The sequence below is a fragment of the Ambystoma mexicanum genome, chromosome 8 (genome assembly GCF_040938575.1).
Source record: "Ambystoma mexicanum isolate Mex_15411 chromosome 8, UKY_AmexF1_1, whole genome shotgun sequence".
Classification (NCBI taxonomy): domain Eukaryota; kingdom Metazoa; phylum Chordata; class Amphibia; order Caudata; family Ambystomatidae; genus Ambystoma; species Ambystoma mexicanum.
This window is the reverse complement of record NC_090929.1, coordinates 1,388,385,995-1,388,409,348: the sequence shown is the minus strand read 5'-3', so window position 1 is coordinate 1,388,409,348 and position 23,354 is coordinate 1,388,385,995. Positions and strand designations below refer to the sequence as shown.

The 23,354-nt window shown below is 45.0% G+C and overlaps 1 protein-coding gene across 2 annotated transcripts in view; it reads right to left on the bottom strand.

Moving 5' to 3' along the window:
* The window catches only part of DNMBP (dynamin binding protein), a 938,987-nt gene extending 926,459 nt beyond the window's left edge, over nucleotides 1-12,528 (bottom strand). For both annotated transcript variants that reach the window (XM_069611517.1, XM_069611518.1), the window contains exon 1: nucleotides 12,381-12,528. The gene's annotated coding sequence lies outside the window, so the exon portion shown is untranslated. The remainder of the gene's footprint in view (nucleotides 1-12,380) is intronic.
* Nucleotides 12,529-23,354: the final 10,826 nt, after the last annotated feature.

The window sequence follows — 23,354 nt, the reverse complement described above, 5'->3', positions numbered from 1 at the left end:
AATGATTGCATTTGTCTAAAATGTTTTCTTATGGTGTTTCTTACCTGCATTTCATAGATGGTGATCAGAAGAAGTGGAGGATCATACAATGGTATGGTAATGGCACTGTATAGGTAACAGTATAGGATTTCACCTCGCACATGGGTGGGGAAACAAAAATGTAGAAGGAAATTACTTCTCAGAGGGGATTGATATGGTATGGTATATAAAGAAGCTGGAGATGAAGTTAATCTGTATAATGACAATTATTGTAATTTGGGGACTCGGAAATTCTGAGAATAGGACTACTGTGAAGAGAATTGGTGTTCATAATTCCATCAGGCAGTCCCAGGAGATTATTCCTTCTCAGTTAGTTCAGGTAGCTGCTTCACATATGACTGATCATGCTGGGAGCTGAGAGCTATTTAGCTCCTGCTTCTTGTCTGGGAAAGCCTGGTTAGTTGCAATCCAACAGTTACCAGGAGCTACATTCAGCTCACCAGGGCAAATGGTGCCTTACAAACATGCATATGCGACATTAACTTTCAGTGTTTGGGAATGTTTAAGTGGGCATCTCAGGTGGAAGTTTGATGTGTAGTGTGCAGTGTACTGGATTCTGGTTTGCCAGCGGTAGCTCCTACCTACTTGGTGATGCCCGACACCCAGGAACTGGTTTCTAAGCCCATGATCATTGAATCTCAATTTCGTACCCTACTGCTGCATATGGTGGTTTGTTGAACCGATGAAGAGTCTTGTAGATCAGTTAGCTAATAGAGGCTTTCTTTTGTTGAAACAGATGGCGATTTAGATCCTGAATTTACTAATGTACATTTCCACTCAGAGTCTGAACTTTTGACCGAGTTTGGAGCATGCTTACCCCCTCCTCTATTACTAATAAGGACAGGATCTCTCCTTTGCACTGGTTTGCTTTTAAATATCTAGTGATATACACTAGAAATGTACTTTCATTATTTTGTTACTATCTCTTTATTTAGATACTCCTGAAGTTAAAGAGTATATCTTCCTGAAGAGGGATTACCTCGAAACACGTTGAAGTTATTGTGTTGTAATTTATATTTTGCCATCTATGTTTTGTCGAAAATCATGAATTTATGGTTAGAGGATTTAAGCTAGCAGCAGAGTCGGTTTTTTAATGTACTATCAATGTTTTTGTTGTAATTGATGACTTAATATTGACTGTATTTTGAATACTGATCATTGGATTTTTCTGAATTTCTTTCAAAAATGATTACTATGGATTACCGTTTGTGCTGAATCGTTTTTTAAATTATCAATACACTGCTTTTTAGTTTTGTTGTAATATTTGTCTTGGATTTTTGTGAAGATACTTGCGTCTCAAGTTGGAGTGCAACAGTATTACCTACGATTCATCTGTGGGGACTTTGTTAATTGATTACTAGTGGCTTTTTGGGCAGTGAGCCACTTAGTTTGTGCACAGATTCCCCAGAAGAAATTAAATCTTATAAATAATATCTCTACCTTCTAACTGAAAAGACCTAACCGAATTTTTGAGTGTGACCCTATACATAATTTTCACCCCTCAAATATGCCAGACCCATTTGTAACTACAGGAGCTCGTTGTTCCGACATATGCTAGTCGCATCCCAGGTTTTCGACCAGCACCATGCTTAATGGTGCTTCTCAACTTTCTTGGGTCAGCCACTATAGGTTGTGTACCAGAATCTACGGCTATTCCCCCGATACCAGCAGGTGCCCCTGGGTTTACTCCCTGATCTCTTCAAAACTATACTGAGGATTAAAACCTCCTGTGTTCCTGGCCCTGACAGACTCTGTAATCTAATACTAAACAAAGAGACCTATTTGATGGGTTCATACTCTCCATAGATTCCTTTTGATCATCAGCAATACTAATATGTTACCTCCTTCGTGGTCTGACAGCGTAATAGTTCCAGTTTATAAAATTAAAGGCCAACTACATGATTCTAGCTATGGTAGATGCCTCTTCTGCCCCTTCCAAAATATTTTCCTGTGTCCTGCTTGAGGAACTGAATAACTGGAGCAACGCTAATCACATTATTCCCATTAACCAGACGGGATTCAGGAAATCTACCCCTTTGGACAACATGCTTGCCCTAGTGTGTCAATTACTCAACAGGCATGGCTTATTCTCAAGCGGTCTGTTTACGTAGCTTTCGTAGACTTTAGCTCAGAGTTTGGCACTATGCAGGGAGCGCTCCTTTGGTGTCAACTCGTTGGTTGAAATATCCCTATGGGGCTGTTGAGAATGATCATAGCCAGTGGTCGAAGTGAGCGGGAGCGATTGGGAGCGTTGCTCTTCTACTTTTTTTAAATTAAGTTTTACCGTTCCTATACTTTTATTTTAAAAAGAAACCATTCCGGAATGCTTTTGTTTTAAAATAAAAGTGTAGGAAGAAGTTGAAACTTGCAATTTCAGTGCACTACACTGAACGTTCCCTTAAGCTGCATGTGCTTGTGTTTGGAGGTTTGTATCGTGTGTGGGGGGGTTGGAGGGGTATGGTGATGGGGGTTGTGGGGAGCGTGTGCAGGCCAGCAGGGAACATAGTTCCACTACTTCTTTTCATACACTTCGACCACTGATCATAGCCCTGCATAACAACACAAGAGTTTGGGTTAGACTTAATAGGCAGGGTGAGGCTACGACTGCATTCCTATCTTTGTTGGAGTAAAGCAGGGATGTGTCCTTGCTCTGACCATTTCTAACTTATCAATCAGATCTCCCCGCTGCCTTTTTTTCATCTGCAGCTATTTTCCCCCCCTAGATTTGGGATATACTCCATTAACTGGCTGGGCCGATGACCTTGTCTTATTAAACAGTACACAAAGGGGTCTTCAGGAACAACTACGACTCCTCTCTGAATTTTCTAGATGTAACAACCTTCAAATTAACAGTTGCATACTGACCAGCGTCTGAACTGGTTGATGCAATTTTATGCAGCCAAACCTACTATTGAGAAGCAGGTTGGCACTTTGCAAGTATTTTCCTATAAACATGGCAGCTTTTCTCTGCTTTCGATATTGAAACTCTACAAAGCCAGATTCATGCATATTACTTACCTATGGGGCCGAAATTTGGCCCCAGAAGTGTGGCCTCAAGTTGGACCTGCTTGGAAGCAGTACAATTAGAACACTTTTTAGGTTACCACAGATCCCCTGTGAAATATTTGTTGGCAGAAAGTAACTTGTGAAGGTTTAGCTTGGTGTAAGAGACAGAGCAAGTTAACTGTATGAATGTCACTGTCCCATGCTCCAATCCCTCCAGCACTCACTGCTCTCCTGCAATGTACCCCTAGGGATGTGGTCACTATCCCATGCTCCATTCACCCAGGTCCCACCCCAAGGGTGTACCCACAACACACAGTCACTGGGAAGGCTCCAGCCAGTCTGGCCTGGACTTCCCCACAATACCATATATGGACCACCCAACAGCCAGTCAGGGGAAGGGACAGAGCCAGGGCTGCCCAGCAAAAAAAGACAATGGAAAGCAAGAGGCCACAGGGGCCATCTTGCTTCCCATAAGGAATCAACTGATTCCAATGGCAGGGCCTGGGTATCCCAAAATGGGGCATACTCTGAGCACCTGTCAAATTCACCATGGAGCTGCCACCAGCCCATACCCTGCTCTGTGGGCCACACACAGATGCCCAAAAACATACACTAGGGGCACAGGGCTGTACCCCCCCACCCATGGGTGCCATAAGGGTATCCCAAGGGTCTGTTCACCATGACCAAAAAGAGGAAGAGCTGCACTGCCAGGAGTCCCACATGGACTCCTGTGCAGAACATAACACAGAACACACATGATAAAAGGACTACAGGACAAGGACATGGAGGCCCTGCCCCTCCAAAGTATTTCCAGCATCACAGTGACTACAAGTCTTGGGGTACATTGCATGAGAGCAGTATGTGCTGGAGGGGTTGGGGCCTGGGATGGTGACCACATCTCTAGGGGCACATTGCAGGAGTGCAGTGAGTGCTGGAGAGACTGGGGCATGGGGTAGTGACCACATCCCTGGGGAAACATTGCAGGAGAGCAATGTGTGCTGGAGGCGTTCAAGCATGGGATAGTGACCACATCCCTAGTGGTACATTGATATGATATGATATGATATGGCATTTGTAACGCGCCTATACACAAGTGTTTCAAGGCGCGAATTGCAGGAGAGCAGTGTGTGCTTGAGGGAATGGTGCATGGGATGGTGACCACATCTCTAGGGGCACATTGCAAGAGAAGAGTGAGTGCTAGAGGGATTGGAGCATGGGATAGCGACCACATCTCTAGGGCCACATTGCAGGATATCAATGAGTGCTGGAGGGATTGGAGCACAGGATGGTGACTGTAAAGACTGGAGGGGGGCTATCTGCACTCCTGCCCTCTATCTGGCAGAGTAAGAATACAGAGCACCCCAGCCAAGATTCTCTATATGGTAACGTTGGGCGAGCAATCAAGGCTTAAGCTCTCAGGAGGTGATGCAGGCTGGTTCTTAAGTACAGTGTAGTTCCCAAGCCCCGCAAAGGAATCGCTACACACTATGTTAGTGATAACACAGTTCTTTATATAAGTAAGGTTCAAGTTATATACACACACATAACACACTTTATGCTCAAGCAATACTATAATGATAAATATGTACAATATCTATGTCGCACCACAGTTAACTCTTGATTCCATTAAAGTACATCAACTGCTGACAGTCACAATGGCACACAAATCAAATAGTAAAGTGAATCAACAATAGACATAAGAGCGAAGACACGTTGGGTTAAACAACTGGCAGAATACTGGATCCCTACCACTAGACACAGTTCTGTGTGAAGATCCCCCCACCTGGGCAACCTGTAAATAACGTGTATCAACAAGCCCAGTCCATATAGTGTTTAATATAGTCTTGTATCCTTCTAAAAAGGTTCTACTACCCCAGTTTACCCGGTTTAGCAGAGTTTGACGTTGGGTTGTCGACGGACCCTTCTTGAGTGAACTCCCTTTAAGGCAGGAGCCACAGATAGTCGAGATTCCTCGAGGAAAAGGTAAACCCGGTCGTCGAGGGTGCAGCCTTGACCTTTGCAGTGCTTGTCGACGATCGGTTGTGAACGTCCAGTGAAGATAATGCGTGTGGTGCACCTCAATGACAAGAGTTTGTTGTTGCAAAGAGTACTTGATGAAGACTGTAGGCCCATCAAGGGCGGCGGGTCATCAACGTTTGGCGTCGGTGATCGGGACTCGACCGTGGCTGGCTTTCGGATCTTCCTGGGGGTCTTTGTTGACTTCTGGTGGTGGGAAACACACTGGCGGATTCACTTCAGTTCATCAGCGACCTTGACTTTCTCTGGTGGGACAAAGCGGTCGACGATGATGAGCAAGGGAGTCCTTGATTTCAAAGTGTCTTAGGCAATGCAACCTTGCGGCTCTGGTCGACGAGGTTACAGTGGTTCTCCGAACCTCGCTTGGCGGCGGCAGTCGTCGATGGCCTCAACGTCCTGGCGCCTTCACTCAAGATTCCTCTGCGGTCCTCTTTTCTAGTCGGCAGCCTTTCGAGGAGTGACTTCCAGGGAGCCTTGGTGAAGGTTAGCTGGTGCACGATGGTTCCGTATAGCTCGGGAAGAGGTCTCTTAGCCAGGCCCTCTCTTGGATCAGGTCTTGAACACATGGCAGCTTTCGGATTGCGTCGAAGGAAAGCAGCAGCAAAGCCTTCTTCCAGCTGGGATCCAAGGTAAGCATCAAGTTTCGACTTCAGCTTCTGAACAATTCCAGTTAGTGAGAGGTTCCCAGATGTACTGTTCTGTCTCTCATTCACACTGCTGAGCCTGGCTCAGGCAGCCAATCAGGCTCACAGTACATTCAGGCTATTCTTCTCCAGCCGGACACTCACAACAAGGAATGTGGATTGGGACAAGTACCCAGCCATTCAGCACTTCACACTGCATTCATACCAGTTTACCCCCAAGAGATTTAGCCAACATCCCATACTCAAATCTCTCCAGCACTCACTGCTCTCCTGCAATGTGTCTTCAGAGATGTGGTCATTATCCCATGCTCCAATCCCTCCAGCACTCGCTGCTCTCCTGCACCGATGCCCTACTGATGTGGTCACCATCACATGCTCCAATCCCTCCAGCACTCACTGCTATGCTGCAACAAGCCCCTAGAGATGGGGTCACTAGCCCATGCTCCAATCCAGTGATCCCCAACATGTAGCTCGGGAGCAACATGTTGCTCACAGCACTCTAAAATGTTGCTCGCCAGTTGCCTGGGATACTGAATGGAGAGCAAGAAGGAGGAGGAGGTGCTACAGTAACGCGAGATGAATGGCAGCGTAGGCTGAACTACGAAAGCGAGGGAAAGCTAACAGATAGATTACATATTTTGGAGGCATCATCACGATAAGCTGAAGGGCAGGGGATGGGTGACACATGGGTTTGCGTAATCACAGACAGCATGGTCATGAGACTCATTATCTATTAGAAACAGAAGCCATAACCCCCTCCTGCTGCACCCACACTGCCTGGGCCATTTGCGTGTGCAGTTTGCATTGACCCAATGAGGTGGTTATTTAGGAGAACTTGGGGACCAAACCTATGCCAACCTGGAAAGACAGGGATAAACAATGCTACTGCTTCTGTAATCATCAGTAGATCAATCCATGTAATCCCTCCCTATCTTGGGAACTCTCTACCATTGTCACATCACTTGGAACAGGAACACTTTCTGGAGAAGGTACTTGATGTGTCCACTAAGCACTGTAAACAACTAGTCCAACCTAGTGAGAACCAGAGCCTGGGAACCCATGAGCTTCTGGGGGAAGGAGAGGAAAGGAAGAGTACCTCTGAGGAGGTGCAGTAGGAAATGTGACTTTTTAGAGACCTCAGAGATGTGGGCAGAGAAGGAAAGGGTGGAGTCAAAGATCACCCCGAGGTTCTTAGCCTCGCAGGTGTAGGTAGGAGGAGGGCCAAGGGAAGCCGGCCAGAGAGTGAGGGGAAAGGATGATGAAAGTGTTGCGATGAGGAGGATCTCAGTCTTGCTGGCATTCAGACAAAGATCATTGGCGGCACACCAATCTTGAATGCGAGTTAGGCAAACAGAGAGGAGAGAGGGAGAGGAGGTGGCAGAGGGCAGCTTGAAAATGAGTTGAGTGTTGTCAGCGTAGCACTGGAAATTTGAAAAGAAAATGGCAATGCAGTGGGCGAGAGTTGCCAGGTATTGGTTCAAACCAAGTACAATTGACATTTTTTAAAATGCAAGTTTTGGGTTTGTATCGATCATAAACGTCATTCGTTAGAAATGTTCCATACTCCTATGAAATGGTGTGGTCATTGTATGATAATTGTTTTTTATACAGTCAGTGTACACTTTACAAAGACATCTTGGCACTGTAAAAAACCCTCAAACCAGATACACGTACCAATCTAATTACTGTAGAAATAGAAGTGTTTGGATATTATAACAACTCTGGTTTGAGATTTGGCAGATGTGAGTGGGTAGATGCTCCCGCAGTTAGGCTGTTTGTACTGAAAAGGAGCGGCCACCCCATGTTATCTACCTTGGCTTTGGTACAGTCAGCAAACCTTCTGGTACTGAATAAAATGCTCTGGTTGGGATTTGGACTGGCAAAATAAGTGAAGCACATGTCCACGTTTGTGCCCTGGTGAGTAATTGTCTTGTTCTGTTCCTATGAAGAGTTAAAATATGGATTATTGATCAATATTTGGCATGCATTACCAATTTTGAATCATTTGCATATGCCTAATCTGTACAAGCAAGATTTGCGTTTGATGCAATCATGCATATTCAACAAGAATGTTGCATATTCATTGGCAGTGTTGGCTCCTCACGATGGGTTGGGGTGATGCCCTCTCACTTGACTGCCAGGTAGCACAGTCCACCAGTGTACTTTATTTGTTGTGTTATTAGGTGGCTAGACATCCCTACATTTGTGGTACCCGTCTGGTCATATATTTTCAGTGTGGCATGGTGTTTTTGTATTGGTGTCAAGGGTAAAAAGCAAACATAGGTCATTACGTGGCTAGACTGGCCAACATTGTAACAGCCAGTCTGGATATACCTCTTTCTGTGGCATGGAATTTCTTTCGGGGCAGGAAGTTCCGATATGCTAACACTGGCATATATTGTCACTTCCTGCATGGACATGTATTCTGAGGGCCAGCATGAAAAGGGTGCTTATAAACGCGTTGGAAAATGCTCCTGTGCACTGTTGGGGACTTGCATCTATTGGGCTTCTTCATGTACTTGCATACAAAATCGAGTGTAAACTGTGTTGCTTTTTACCCAATTTCGCACAGAAAGTGTGCTTTTAAATGTACCATTTTAACCCATTATTTAAAAAAATGTCTTAGGGTGGACATACCACCCTAACCACCTGTTGGCTGGTTGGTTCAGGCTCCCTCGCTATGCTTAGAGACTCCCACATATTCAGAGCAAATATTTACACTCCTCCAATTCAAAAACTCACCAGTCACCACTATTCATTGCATTGTTCCTATGAAAAAAATATCATCTGATACTTTGCCCATCTGGCATTTGAAAATGCACAAACAAGCAAGGGGTTTAGCAAATTGTTCATGCTTGATACATTGCATATGCAAATTCATTTCTTGTTAATGATTTCTAGTCAACATGCCAAGACGTTTCTCCAAATATCAAAAGGTAGAACTACTAGAACACTCTGTACAGTGGTATTTGAATGCTCTACTATTTGACCAAAAATGACTGGCCTACCATGATTACAAATGCATCATGTGTCAAGGTTTCTCAATATTTCTTGGGCAATAACCCTGAAGCCCTAGTAAAGTACACTTTAAATCGTCTATGTTTTGACCAGTGTTAATGGTCTTTTGGGATTACAAATGCTCCTTTTGCCACTTATACTCCTTGAACACATCAACTTAATCTCAAATTCAGTTAATAACTATTGAAAAATCGCTTGGCATAGATTTGGACCTCAACTTAATACATTGCTGCACATTAACACGTTCTATTTGTAAAATTACAGTTACTACCATTATAATTTGTGTTGCAATGATGTTGCCACCACCTAAAGACAATATGTTCCGTCGCGGTACGGCTGTTGCTCACCATTTCATTTGATAAGCAAATATTACTCATTACCCACAAAAGGTTGGGAACCCCTGCTCCAATCCCTCCAGCACTCACTGCCATTCTGCAATATACCCCTAGGGATGTGGTCACTATTCCATGCTCCAATCCCTCCAGCACACACTGCTCTCCTGCAATGTACCCCTAGGGATGTGGTCACTATTCCATGCTCCAATCCCTCCAGCACTCGCTGCTCTCCTTCAATGTACCCCTAGGGATGTGGTCACTAACCCATGCTCCAATTCCTTAAAGCACTCACTGCTCTCCTGCAATGTACCCCTAGGAATGTGGTCACTATCAAACGCCCTAATCCCTCCAGCACTCATAGCTCTCCTGCAGTGTGCGCCGAGATATGGTGTCTAACCCATGCTCCAATCCCTCCAACACTCACTGCTATCCTGCAACGAACCCCTAGGGATGTGGCCACTATCCCATGCTCCAATCCCTCCAACACTCACTGCTATCCTGCAACAAACCCCTAGGATGTGGTCACTATCCCATGCTCCAATCCCTCCATCACACACTGCTCTCCTGCAATTTACCCCAAAGGATGTGGTTACTATCCCATGCTCCAATCCCTCCATCACACACTGCTCTCCTGCAATTTACCCCAAAGGATGTGGTTACTATCCCATGCTCCAATCCCTCCAGCACTCACTGCTAAATGTACCCTTAGGAATGTTGTCACTATCCCATGCTCTCATCCCTCCAGCAAACACTGCTCTCCTGCAATTTACCCTGAGGGATGTGGTCACTATGTGATGCTCCAATCCCTCCAGCACTCATTGCTCTCCTGCAACGTGTCCACATGGATGTGGTCACTATCTCATGAAGCAATCCCTCCAGCAATCACTGCTATCCTGCAATGTACCCCTAGAGATGTGGTCACTATCCCATGCTCCAAACCCCCCAGCTCTCCTACAATGTGCCCCTAGAGATGGTGTTGTCACTATGCCATGCTCCAATCCCTCCAGCGCACACTGCTCTCCTTCAATGTACCCCTAGGGATGTGGTCACCATCCCAGGCTCCAATCCCTGTAGCACTCACTGCTCTCCTGCAATGTGCCCCTGAGATGCGGTCACTGTCCCATAGCTCCAAACGTTCAAGGTCTCTGTGGTCACTATCCCAAGCTCCATATCCCTCCAGCACTCACTCTCTCTTGCAATGTACCCCTAGAGATGTGGTCCCTATCCCAAGCTCCATATCCCTCCAGCACTCACTCTCGCCTGCAATGTACCCCTCGGGATGTGGTCAGTATCCCATGCGCCGATCCCTGCAGCACTCATTGCTGCAAAGCAACGTACCCCTAGGGATGTGATCACTATTGCATGCTCCAATCCCTCCAGCACTTACTGCTCTCCTGCAATGTGACCCCATGAATGTGGTCACTATGAAACTGTCCAAAGCTGTATATATGTCTCATGCTTTGAACACATTTTACTGTCAAGGTGACTATTCTGACAGAGGGAATGAGCAACATACCAAGTGTGCATTGCATCCTCTGAAGGAACGAACGTTTGAATTACTAGCACAGACATGTTTGATAAATTGGTGGTCATTCTTAAGTTCCCAAAATGCACTTTGCTTTTATGCAAAGTAGCCAGCATCCTGTATTCAGGGCATGCACAGCATTCAACACTTAGCCCCGTCCCTAGTCCCACCCAGCACTGACAATCCGGCCCCAGTCCTGCCCACACCTCAGATAACTCCCCCTTCACAAAGGGCAGAGGGTTCCCACAGAAAATGGTGTCCATTTCCAGCACTGATCCTCCATTCCCCCCAGCCCTCACTGCTCTCCTGTGAAGTGTCCCAACAGATGCCGTCTCTACATCTTGCCCCACTGCCTAAAGCACTGACTGATCGCATATGAGCTCTTCCTAGTGATGTGGCCACTAACCTTGCCCCCAATACCTCCAGCGCCCACTGCTCTCCTCCCAGGTGTCCAAGGCTGGGCTTTCAGTGGGATTGGGCTAGCTGGGGACCAAGCCTGGCAGTCTCCAGAAAGTCCTTCCGAGCCAGGACCTTCCCGGGGCGCACCCCTGACTAGCTCGAGCCACACTGACACCTCATGCAGCCTGTGTAGCCAAAGCGCTGCACAGTTACATGGACTTCCTGCAGCTGTCAGAACTTCAGATCAGGAAAAAAGAAAAGGGCATCGCCTTTTCTTTTTTTTCTAAACCAAAGTATTGATACCTGTAGACAGCCCGTGTAACCATTGCTTCGGGTACACGGGCTGCCTGTTGACTGTACTCAGAAACAGGAGGAGGGCTGGAGGGCCTGCTCTCCTATTGTTTCTGAGTAAAGAGTCATCAGGCAGCAGGAAAGCCCTTCAACTACACGGTTTAAGGGCTTTCATGCTGCCTGGTGACTCTTCACTCCGAAACAATAAGCGAGCAGGACCCTGCAGCCCTCCTCGCAGCATGCAGCCCTTTCACTCAAGGAGCCACGTGATCAATGGGTTCCATTCAAACACGCAGCTCCTTGAATGAAAGGGCTGCCGGCTGTGTGTGAGAGCTTGTGCTCACTGGTGTCACACCTCTGGCATGCCCAGGGGCTGGGAGCACAAAAGGTGGTAATTCGGGTGCGTCCCAACCCCCTTGTTTAAGCACCCCCCTTGATTTAGCACCCCACTTAAGGCACTGTCCAAGGTATGTGCTCACCACCACACGTTCCACTCCCTGCAGCACTCACTGCTCTCTTGTGAGGTGCCCTAGGGGTTGTGGTCACTATCCCATGCTCCACTCCCACCAGCATTGCTGTCCTGTGAGGTGCCCGAGGGTTGTGCTCATTACCATTGCCACCACTGCTCTCCTTTAATGTACTCCTAGAGATGTGGCCAATGCCCCCAAACACTCCAGCACTCACTGCTCTCCTGCAACGTGCACCTGAGATCGGGATGTATTCACTGCCCCTTGGCCCAAACCTCAAGCACTCACCTTCTCTGCGGTGTGGCTCTGGGCGTGTACACTGCCCACTCGCTGTCCAATATGCTCTCCAACTATCCATCCCTTCATCCGCTCACGCCTGCACAACCCCTCGGGATGACCCTGCCCTTTCACCAGAGGTGTTAAAAACTCGGGCTTTTGCCACGCTTGTGCTCTATGTCACCAACTTCCCCGAGAATGTGGTGCTCAAAAACATCTGCCTCCAACCGGTGAGCACACACTGCAGCTTCCAGCACTTTCGACCTGTGGAGGAGCTGTGTGTACAGGGCTCGCTCCTCACTCAGATCCTATGTCCTCCCCCTCGCCCCATACGCGTTCCTACCTGCGGACAGCAAAACACGCACGATCTCCGTGGGATGCCTTCAGGGCATCCCTGTCGCTCCGGACGAAACCACCCCCGCTGCAGATTTGGGAAAGTGCCACTTGTACAGTTTTCCCATCCCAGCTCCAGCCCAAGTCAGCAGGTCCGGAGCCGCCCCGCACCCTCATTTCAGCTTCTGTGGTTGGTTGGGATTGTTGCCCTACGCTTGGAGCTCAGGGCACCGTCGGCTCAGTCCATTGGTGGAGAGAGCGAACCTTCCTATTGGCTCTTGCTGGAGCAGCCGGCAGTGGAAGTGACAGGATGCTGGGCGTCCACAAGGCCAACTGATGTCCTGATAGGCGGGAAACTTAAACCCTGTCAGACAGGGAAGAAACGCCCATGGGACATCTACCACAGCACCAACAGCCCACGCTTCCGATAATTAAGAAGAAGAAGAAGAAGAAGCCGCTCGTTCCTTCGATTAGGCGCCGATGATTGAGGGAGACGTGTATTTGCTAGTGCTCGTCTCTCGTTATCAATCTGCAGTTTTTGAGAAAGGCAACGGAGGAGATATTTGTGTTTGCCACATAAAAGCAGCATTTTACACGAGTCACTGTTTTGATTAGTGAAGTGTTAAGTTGCGGTTTTTGAGGGAAGAATATGGGAAACGAAGGCACACTTCTAAAGAAATAAGCATTCGATCGTGTCGTGCCAAAACACAGATAACTGCAAGGTGCACTATTTTTATATGGTGCAACACTATAGACTTTTTAATTACGGTTTTTGGACTACTGTATCCTGTGAACTAAATCACTGCCAGATAAAATAGTTTCCCCAGGATCACACGTTTAAATAGTGAAGTGCAGTCTGCGATCTAGTCACTTGGATACATTTTTTCGCTTCTCTACCTGTTATAAATATGTGTAAATGCTGGGCTTCCAAATATTAAAAGGGGAAGGGCGCTCAAAAATGTTATTGTCTCGATCGTTCGGGCATGTCATGTTTAGCATAATGTGATCGTTCATAAAACTTTTTCCTATGCAACTTACCTTAGTTTTCCTCACTTTTACACATGCGAAAACAATGTGCTGGGAGCAGCCATCTTGTGCTAATCTTATCAGTTGATACATCACCCAACTAAGTTCAAGTGCCCTCGTGGCAATAATACAGATCGCCCGCCCCTGAAGCTGACATCACTAGACGCGCTCTGCCTCTTCACAACGCCAGTGCACATCTCATTTGAACGTTTTCTGTGTGCAAGCTATTGACGTGTCTCCATGGAAACGCCAGGACGCCTTTTTCCCCAATAACTATAAACAGACCCTTTCTGATCAGACAACATTGAAGTTTCTTTGTCAATAGTTTCGCTGTGTTTAGTTTAGATCGCCCGTGACTCATTTCTGCTCTGTTTTGCTATCTTCCTAGTAAGAAGCCGCTGCGCACAGGTATTTACACAAGCAGAACTGATTTCACTCGTTACTTGCGTTTTGATGACATTTTTGTTGTACAATTGCAGCAATACAGCCCTACCAGTACAAGCCCGAGTATTCCGAGGAGGAGCTAATGGAAAGAGAAAGCTGCTGAAACAATGTGGAATCAGACGATAGTTGGCAAGCTTAATCACCCGAGCGTGAGCCTCAGCCTGGTTGCATGGAAGAGGTTTCCACGTGGTCTACCTGCAATCGTTGCAAGGTCATGCCAACCGAGGTGGAGAACTGCTGGCAAGAAAGTTCTGGATGCTTGGCCTACATATCGGAAGAAGACACACCACTGATAGGCGTTACCGAGCTACATGACTTCAGGGCAGCCTGCCTCACAAGGTCTGTGTTGAGGATTATGATTGTGCATATGCACGAACTTTGCGCCACTGTTCGCCCTCGCAATCCAAGTAATGAGCAAGTATACTCTAGATGTGATGTCATTTTGACCACTGAGATGACTAATATTTCATGTTGTTCTCCTACATTGTCGTAACTTCGATCAATCACTGACAAATGAATTTAGTCTGTAAATTGAATACATTTCTCTCACTTTTTGGAAATCGGAGTGATCATCGCTTACGTGTCTTTCACTTCCAACTGAAAAACAATATTTCTCTATGGCCCAAACCGTTCTGTCTGGAATGGGTGTTCAATTTTGTAATGTGACTGGACCGCAAAGTTACTTTTCTAAAGGCAACTATGCCATCAAATTTAGGATGCACTTTCAATTAAGGTGGTACACTTATCAGGTTAATTCAATTAAAATATGTATGTTTCTCTTTAACAGGTGGTACAGTCTGGTGGCCTATCGATCGTTTACATGGTGGCTTCATGGGAGGCTTGGATACCGCGTTCGACGAGTAATACCCGCCTGTGTTGTTGGAGCAATTAGTGCCAAATTCCCCAGTGACAGCGGATAGTACAGGGGATTTTCTCAAACTGTGCTTTAACCCCAAGTATACAATTTGTTGTTTGATTGTGCCATAAACATCACCATATTAAATCAAATACAACTGAGCTTATACGGATAGTTGTTTAAGTTTTCCAGTGAGTCAAGAGCACGCTCAATCGTCTATGAGTGTCATGAAAGAATGGTTGGTGCCAGGGGTGGACTGGGAGCCAATGGAGGCACTCAAAATAATTTTCAAAGTGGCCCCATATTACACATTTTGAGCTTGTTCAAACCTTTGCCCATGATTGAATGTGAAAATAAAATACAAAATAGGCCCAGAGTGCAGAGGCACACAGGGAAATCTCCAGAGTACCCTGTAGGCCAGTCCAGCCCTGGTTGGTGCCCTTTTGCGCTCTCCACGTCCCCATCCATCCCCCCTACAGTATAAATGGCAGTTCATAGCTATGGACGTGCTCTTCCACAGGGGCTGAGTGGGTTGAGAACACTCTAGTTACCAAACACCATGTGCACCTCAAAGGGATCTTCCGCACAGGGACCATTGTTCACGTGGCCTCCCCAGACCCAGTGTCTCCAGACTTCCATCTTCAAGACCTAGCCCCTGCAATCAACAAAATGTGTCCCTTCAGCATTGTTCCTGCCTTTTTGTGTTCGCCCCATGCCCATCCATCCCCCCTCTACTATCAATTGCAGTTCATACCTTTGACTGTACGCTCCCAAGGGGGCTGGGTGGGTGGGACCGCTCATGTTGCCAAACACCACGTGCACTTCAAAGGGATCTTCCACACAGGGACCATTGTTCACATGGCCTCCCCAGACCCAGAGTCTCAAGACTGCCCTGTTCCAGTCCATCCATACTCCTCCCTCCCCAGTATCGATGGCAGTTTGCACCTAAGACCATGCGCAAATCAACAGGTGTGCATCGTTATCCTAGTTCTGTAATTGTTGGACACTTGTACCGTGAAACAGGAACTGGCCCTCTTTAGCTCACCGATAGAACCCTTTGTGGGCTATCAGGTTCATGTGTTGTGGACCTACATCTTGTCTGGCAAGCTCTCTTGCAATTGCTGGCAGCTGTCTTCCAGGGCCCATTATTTAATTTTGTCCACAAGGCCATGCCAGACAGTTTCTACAGACTCCCCTCTTCAAGACCCCGTCCCTACATTCAAGATATGTTGTTGTCCATTGAGCAGTGTTCCGTGCCTTTTGCGCTCACCTCGTCCCCATCCATCCTCCTCCCTAGTATCAATAGCAGTCAGCACCTATGTACTGGGTAGTACCGGGCCATAACATTGATACGTGGCACACAGTTCCAAGTTGATATTCATTCCTTTTCGGGCACCGTTAGACTATTACCCAAAGGTGAGTATTTTGATTAAAAGGTGATGTAAATTGTGCTTGTTAAAAAATATATATTCAGAAACAGTGTTCACTACTACCACACACATATTGAACTAAGTCATCAAACTGCCACTTTCAAAAAAAGCAAAGACCCACACAAGCAAGTTTGCGTTTGTGAAAGAAGCCTGGCCCTATTGCCCTATATGCTGTACGAGTAGGCCTATGCCTGTGCGCTCGCAGTGCGGCAGGGTGGGTGCATATGACAGAGGGGAATCATTGTCATGGAGGCAGAGTGGGTGTCTACGAACTCGTCCTAGGTTCACACACACACCCACTTTTGTAATCGTTTATAAACACCTTGAGATTTACCTTGAGAACATCTCAGAGATCTACAAGGTGTATCATCATCAAGCTACCTGTTCCTCTGTTTGCTGAATCGGCTCATTTGTTCGGCCAAGTTTTAGGGTAAGTCACCTATTTACTTCTCTATGTTCATCGATCGTTGCTCTGAACGTTTATGTCGAAACATTTCAGACAAAGCTCTGCTATAATTCCTTTATTCACATTCATACATTATTATTCGTGGTAATTGTTCATATTTCTTTACACAGATCTTACGCGCTTTTCAAAGGTGCCTTCATGCGTCGTTGTCAGTTGCACTTCTGCAAGCCACGTCAAAGCTCTGGGTACTATCCTGCATGTATTCCCGAAGGATATTGATTTAATAAGAAGATGGATTAAAAATTGCTGTTTTGAAGTGGACGAGATTGAAAGTAGGGCCCAGGAAATCTTGACTGATGTGAGGGCCAATACATTCCGAGTCTGCAGCCTGCACTTTACCAAGGATATGTACGAACAAAGTACACAAAAAAGGATCGATTGTGAATGCTTCATAAATTGCTTCCAAATGCCATCTGAACTAAATTTCCACTGATGACTGGTGAGGTGAGTAGTGAACCTTGAGTTTGTTATGATTGTTGGTATGTAAGACGATGGACTGCATTAAAAAGTATTATTTCCACTCTCTTGATTTATTTAAAGTAGTGTATTGGTGTTTATCTACATCAATGCTTTATGACTCAATTATGCATAGTCGACAGATTCAACAGAAGTTTCAAATCTCTAATCTTAGTATATTTCATCTTTCCTCGCTTTCTGGAGCCACTAACCAATAAATGAAATGTGACCCTTGATAAAAACTTCCACAGTGCCCCTTAGAAATTATGTTTTCGAAATGTGTTGGTTGACATAACCTTCTTTACGTAGAGCAGATTGATGGAAGCACAGACCCTCAACAGTGATGAAACCACCGACACGCCTAGTAGCCCAATGGTGAGCACTACCGACCTGCACAAAGTGAAAAGTTATTGCGTCGCTTGAGGCCACATTTCAAGTACTAATTTACCTTTTCCATTGTACTATTTTCGGACAATGTGCTGAAAATGAAGGAGCAAGATTCTGCATCAATTACTTTTCCGGGGTCAACATCAACCTCACTAACCTACCAAGTAATTATATTATACTACTCTTTGTATGCGATTGAACTACTTGTATGTGTTATGCTTTGAATTTAAACATTTTGAAATGTATTATGTGTAGTACTGGTTATTGATACAAAGTGGCATGTATGGGTGTCTGTACATGTGTACCATCATCTGCATCTCAGTTTTCCAGTTTAGTATGTACCTTTGTCTGCATGGCATTTTTTGTTTCATTTTGCTTTTTAATCGATACTTAAACAAGTGCTGTTTTCTAGGGGGATGCTGGAACTTCGACTACAATCACTTCCTCCTTTGCAACAGGTCCAGAGTTTGAGGTATTTGTATTTATAGTTCACTTGCAAGAATCAGAGTACATCCTACAACGGATATACTTTGAGACTAAAATGCATGTAACATGCACTGTTTCAAACATTTCTGATTTTGGTTCTAATGTTGCACTTCCTCCCTAATGCAGGACAGTCACCAAGGACACATTACAAAGCAAAATACTTTTCAGGGCAGCATTGTAATTGCTATGTTTTACAGGGTGATCTCAAATCAAGTCCATGTGTCATTTCGGATGGTTACAAGGTGAAATCTGAACTGAATCTAATGACAAAGTCATGTTTTCGAGGTTCTGTCCATTCTGTTCTATTTGTGTTGCTAAAACAAACCTAACAGTATATGGTTCGCAATCTATGTAAAATACTTAGTTTGGAGGTTCTCTGTCAGATGAACATTTTTAATGAGCACTTCCATTTACATCTGATTTTTAAAAAAATATTATTCTATTCAAGGAATGTACTTCAAATGTGGACTTTGAAGAGGCGCATGGAACAGAGGTATACATATATGAAGTGAAATTGGGGATCACATTGCATTATGAATACATGTTAATAATGTCACTATCTTTTCTAGTCCATCTAGTTGTTTCTTTTTGTGGATATGTAAACATGTATGTTTGCGTTGAAATGAAATTTGCTGTATTTAAAACATATAAAAATGCTTTTTTGCAGCTCGATGTCATCATCTGCAAAGAGAAAGCCACTGTTTTGAAGCAAATGAAGAAAATAACTTACCAGTTTGTTTTGAACACATTTTTAGTTGCAACATTGTATTTTCTGTATGTGTGTAATACATTGAGCATCTTTTACTATTAATTCTGTTAGAAGCCCAGAAGGAAGAGAACTATGAAGACGAAGACATTGAAAGAAACCAAAGATGTTGCTTGCCAAATGGATTTCACAATGGAGCAACTACTATCTTAGGCGCTGCGTGACACAGTCAAAATTCAGACTAGTGATGCATTTGTCCATTGGCCAGAAAATGAATAGAATCTCACATGCAAGCTGTACAAAGTTACCCTGGACCATTGCTACTTTGTGCAAGCTCAAACAGTTGAAAAAGAAGACAATGATGATGCATTGCAACTTCTTCCCGCCCCTTTCACACAATCTACACCTGCTAAAAATGTTCTGCCAGAAAAACATTCAATGTTACCTGTTTCTCCAATTCATACTGTATTATCACAGCCTGAAGTGACAGAGGTTGATGCTTCAACGCAATTGACTGATGAACTTGCTCAAGATGTCGACTTCGGTTTGCAAGTTTTGGGGATTTGTCCACCACCTTCGACTCACAAAACACAGTACAGCCGGATGATTTGCTATTAAAGGAATAGTTTGTTCAGAAATATTATTGGCCAAAAAGATGGGCAATAACAAAACAAATATCTAAAATATATATTTTTTTAAGTCCCTATGGAAAGTTTTGAGCAAATGAAGCTCAAACTTTAAAATTGCAATCACTAGGGGGCATCCATTTTGTGATTGCAGGCAGCGTCCTCGGCTCTGCCCTTGTCACACTAAACAAGCAGCAAAATCCCCCTACTGGGAACTTTTGCTTGCTGCAGCCTGAGCAGAGCTGAGGAGCCTGCCTTCACTTTCATTTTACATTTTCTGTGCTCCCCGAGCCTAGGGAAGCACAGAAAACGTAAAATGAAGGAAGGCAAAAAGCCGAGGCGCACCAATTAAAAATATAACGTTGTATTTGTGATTGCCGTTGTTGGAAAACCACGGCAATCACAAATGCAAGAACGTTGTTATTCTGACAGTGGCAGCTTTCGCGTGGAGTCTCCTGGGCTCTCCCAACCCTGAGGGAGTCCAGGAGAATCCCAGCGAAAGCTGCCGTATTCAGAATAACAATGTTTTTGGATTTGTAAAAACTGCGGCATTTACAAATCCAAAAATGTTGTATTTCTCACTGCTGCAGCTTTCGCTTGGAGTCTCCTGCACTCCCTCAGGGTTGGGGGATTCCAGGAGACTCCACGCGAAAGCTGCCGCAGTGAGAAGCACTGCGGCATTTCTAAACACCCATGTTGTGTTTCTGCCTACAGCAGCTTTCACTTTGGAGCTCTCAGGCTCCCCCGGGGGAGCCCAAGAGCCCCAAAGTGAAAGCTGCTGTAAGCAGAAACACTGCAGCATTTCTAAACACCCGCGTTGTGTTTATGCCTGCAGCGGCTTTCACTTTGGAGCTCTCAGGCTCCCCACGGGGAGCCCGAGACCCCCAAAGTGAAAGCTGCTGTAGGCAGAAACACTGTGGCATGGAAACACAACCGCGTTGTGTTTCTGCCTGCCTTGGCTATCACTTTGGGTCCCAAAGTGATAGCCACGGCAGGCACAAACGAAACACAACGCGGTTGTGTTTCAAAAATGCTGCAGTTTCCTTTCTAAGTTTCTCAGGCTCCTCCGGCTCGGAGGAGCCTGAGAAACTTAGAAAGAAAAAACGCAGCATTTTTGAAACACAACTAAAAGCTGCGGTTTTATTTCTAAGTTTTCCGGGCTCCTCCAGCCTGGAAAACGTAGGAAAAAAAACGCAGCTAGTGCTTATTTTTAAAAAAAATAGCACTCACCGAGATGCAGCTGCAGCTTTCCTGCCTGTAGTCTCTGGTCCCCGTCCTCCGAGTCTGGCACCAATGAAGCAAAATCCACCCAGTGGTTGCTTTTGTTTATTATACCTGGCTGGCTTTTGCTTCATTAGTGCCGCAAAGGCAAGCACAGGCGGCATCCATTACACAAAATGGATGCCCCCTAGTGCTTGCAATTTTAAAGTTTGAGCTTCATTTGCTCGAAACTTTCCATAGGGACTTAAAAAAAATATATTTTAGATATTTCTTTTATTATTGCCCATCTTTTTGGCCAATAATATTTCTGAACAAACTATTCCTTTAAAGGAGCAAATATTGTGTTCGACAGCTGCATGCTAGAGATTGTACAAATGCTGAAATGTGATCATATATCAAGAGGCAACATATGCTGTGAGCAATTGGTGAATGCGTCTCGCTCATTACAAGGCACCAACCTGAAAATCCATGCAACATGTGTCCACCTCCATAATACATTTTCATGGTCTGCTCAACCGATGCTCGGCAAAGTGTCAGCTAGAAATCTACTTTGTTCAGCAGCTTTACTGTTCAGCAGATTGACTTTCAGCAACATTTCCAGTTCTTGTCTGTTTTTGGGTCCTTGCTAAAACCCAATACTACAAATTCCAAAGGGAATTCTTATTCCCCGCTATTAGTCATGCTTGGAATGTCGAACAGATGTCAATGGACAGTACATTCTCTGGCAAACGTTTCTGGCTAGCTGGAAACGGACAGTGTGACAGTCCAGGATTTTCCGTAAATTACTGCACTTACCACTTTCAAGACATGGAAAGTAAAGAAATGGTGAGTTCAGTGGTGGTGCAGGTGTCTGAATGTAAATCCTCTGTGGCCATGAGAAACATGGTTTCATTAAATCCATCAAACAACTGGAATCCAGGGGAATGGGGAATGCAACTAGACTTGATAGCCACTGACAGGAACTTTTCAATAGCCAAGGCCATGCAGGAGCATTTACCACACATTCTGCATCAATTTGATGTATGGCACATTGCCAAATCAATCAATAAAAAAATTAAAGCTGCTGGTAAAAAGAAGGGTTTGGAAAACCTCTTAAAGTGGTGTCAGTCTATCAGCAACCATCTTTGGTGGAGCTCCAAAACTTGTGATGGATCTTTAGAAATTCTATTTAAGAAATGGCGTTCATTGATACACCATTGTTCCAACGTACACTCATGGACAGAAAACCAACATTTCCACGAATGTGCACATGGACCTTTGTCGAGGGAGGAGGAAAGAAAGAAGAAGTGGTTAGTGCCATGTTCACCTGCACACAAAGCACTTGAAAAGATTGTGTATGATAAAACGCTTTCAAGAGACCTGAAGGGACTCATCTAATTCTGTCACACTAGAGATTTGGAGGTGTTCCATAATATGTGCCTAAAGTATAGGCCCAAAAGGTTGCATTTTGGCATAGACAGTATGGAAGCCAGAACAAGACTAGCTGGACTTGCCCATAATGAGAATGTAGGGAGGGATCAAGCGAAAACATCAGGAATATTCGGGATGCTTTGTTACATCACAGAGGTTACAAAACGAGGCAAACAATGGTTGGCTAAGACAATATACAAGGAAATGGATTTTGAATTTGTCAAAGATCTGACATTGACCGTGTTGGCCATGCATACTCATGGAGTGGATGCTGATTTTGTTCCCAGGACACATACAATGCCACGAAACATTGCAAACGAGTCTTGTCAATCAAAATCAGAACTTGTCAAAAGGTTGACTTCTAGATTCAAATGATTTCTAGCTCTCTTTAAAATGCGCACACAGTAACATTTGAACTCAAAAAATAAAAGTCTTCCTCCTCATCGGCACACCCTCACCGTCCTTTCCTGTCACCCTCTGGCCGGCCTCCTTTGGCCCTCCCCCTACACCGACCTGCAAGGCTAAGAACCTCTGGGTCATATTCGACTCCCTGCTTTCCTTTTATGCCCACATTTCTGATGTCTCTATAAAGTCAAACCTCCATCTGCACCTCCTTAGAGGTGTTCTGCCTTTCCTCTCCTTCCCCCAGAAGCTCACTGTCTCTCGAGCCCTGGTTCTCTCTAGATTGGATTACTGCAACAGCCTCTTTCTAAATCTACCTGCTTCTACTCTCTGCCCTTTGCAACTCGTCCAGAACAAGACTGTGAGACTTGTCCTTGGCCTCAAGCCCTGGGATCGAATGGTGTCCAGTCATTTGGTCGACTACAAACTGGTCGACTGCAATTTGGTCGACGTCATTTGGTCGAAAACCAAATGGTCGAATTTTTTTTTTTTATTTATATATGTGTTTTGTGGGTTTTCGTGTTAAAAAAAAAAAAAGAAAGAAAAAAAAGGGGGTTGGGGGGGACCCCCCCCCCAAAAAAAAAAAAAGGGGTAAAAAAAAAAAAAAAAAAAAATTCGACCATTTGGTTTTCGACCAAATTGATTCGACCAGTTGTCCAGTCGACCAATTGATTTCGACCAAATGACTGGCAACCGGATCGAATCTCTCCAGCCCTGAAATCTCTTCATTGGCTTCCAGTGGCTGCAAGGATTAAATTGAAGACCTCTTGCATTGTACACAAGGCTTTCTGTGGCCTGGGTCCAAAATATCTTCAACTTTTATTTAATATATTTATTAGCATTTATGTAGCGCACAGCAGCCCTGAGGCATTGTGGCGCTGTTACAGTTAGCATATCTGGTTACAGGGATCAGTACAGTTAAACATATACTGGCAGTAAGCAAGCTTAATTACAGGTTGTCTGTTTGGTTGTACATACTTAGTTACAGTCAATACAGAAGGTGCGTGGGGTAGGTGTAGGGGTGTTAGTTGAAAAGTGAGGTTTTGAGATCTTTGTGTAAAGTGGTGA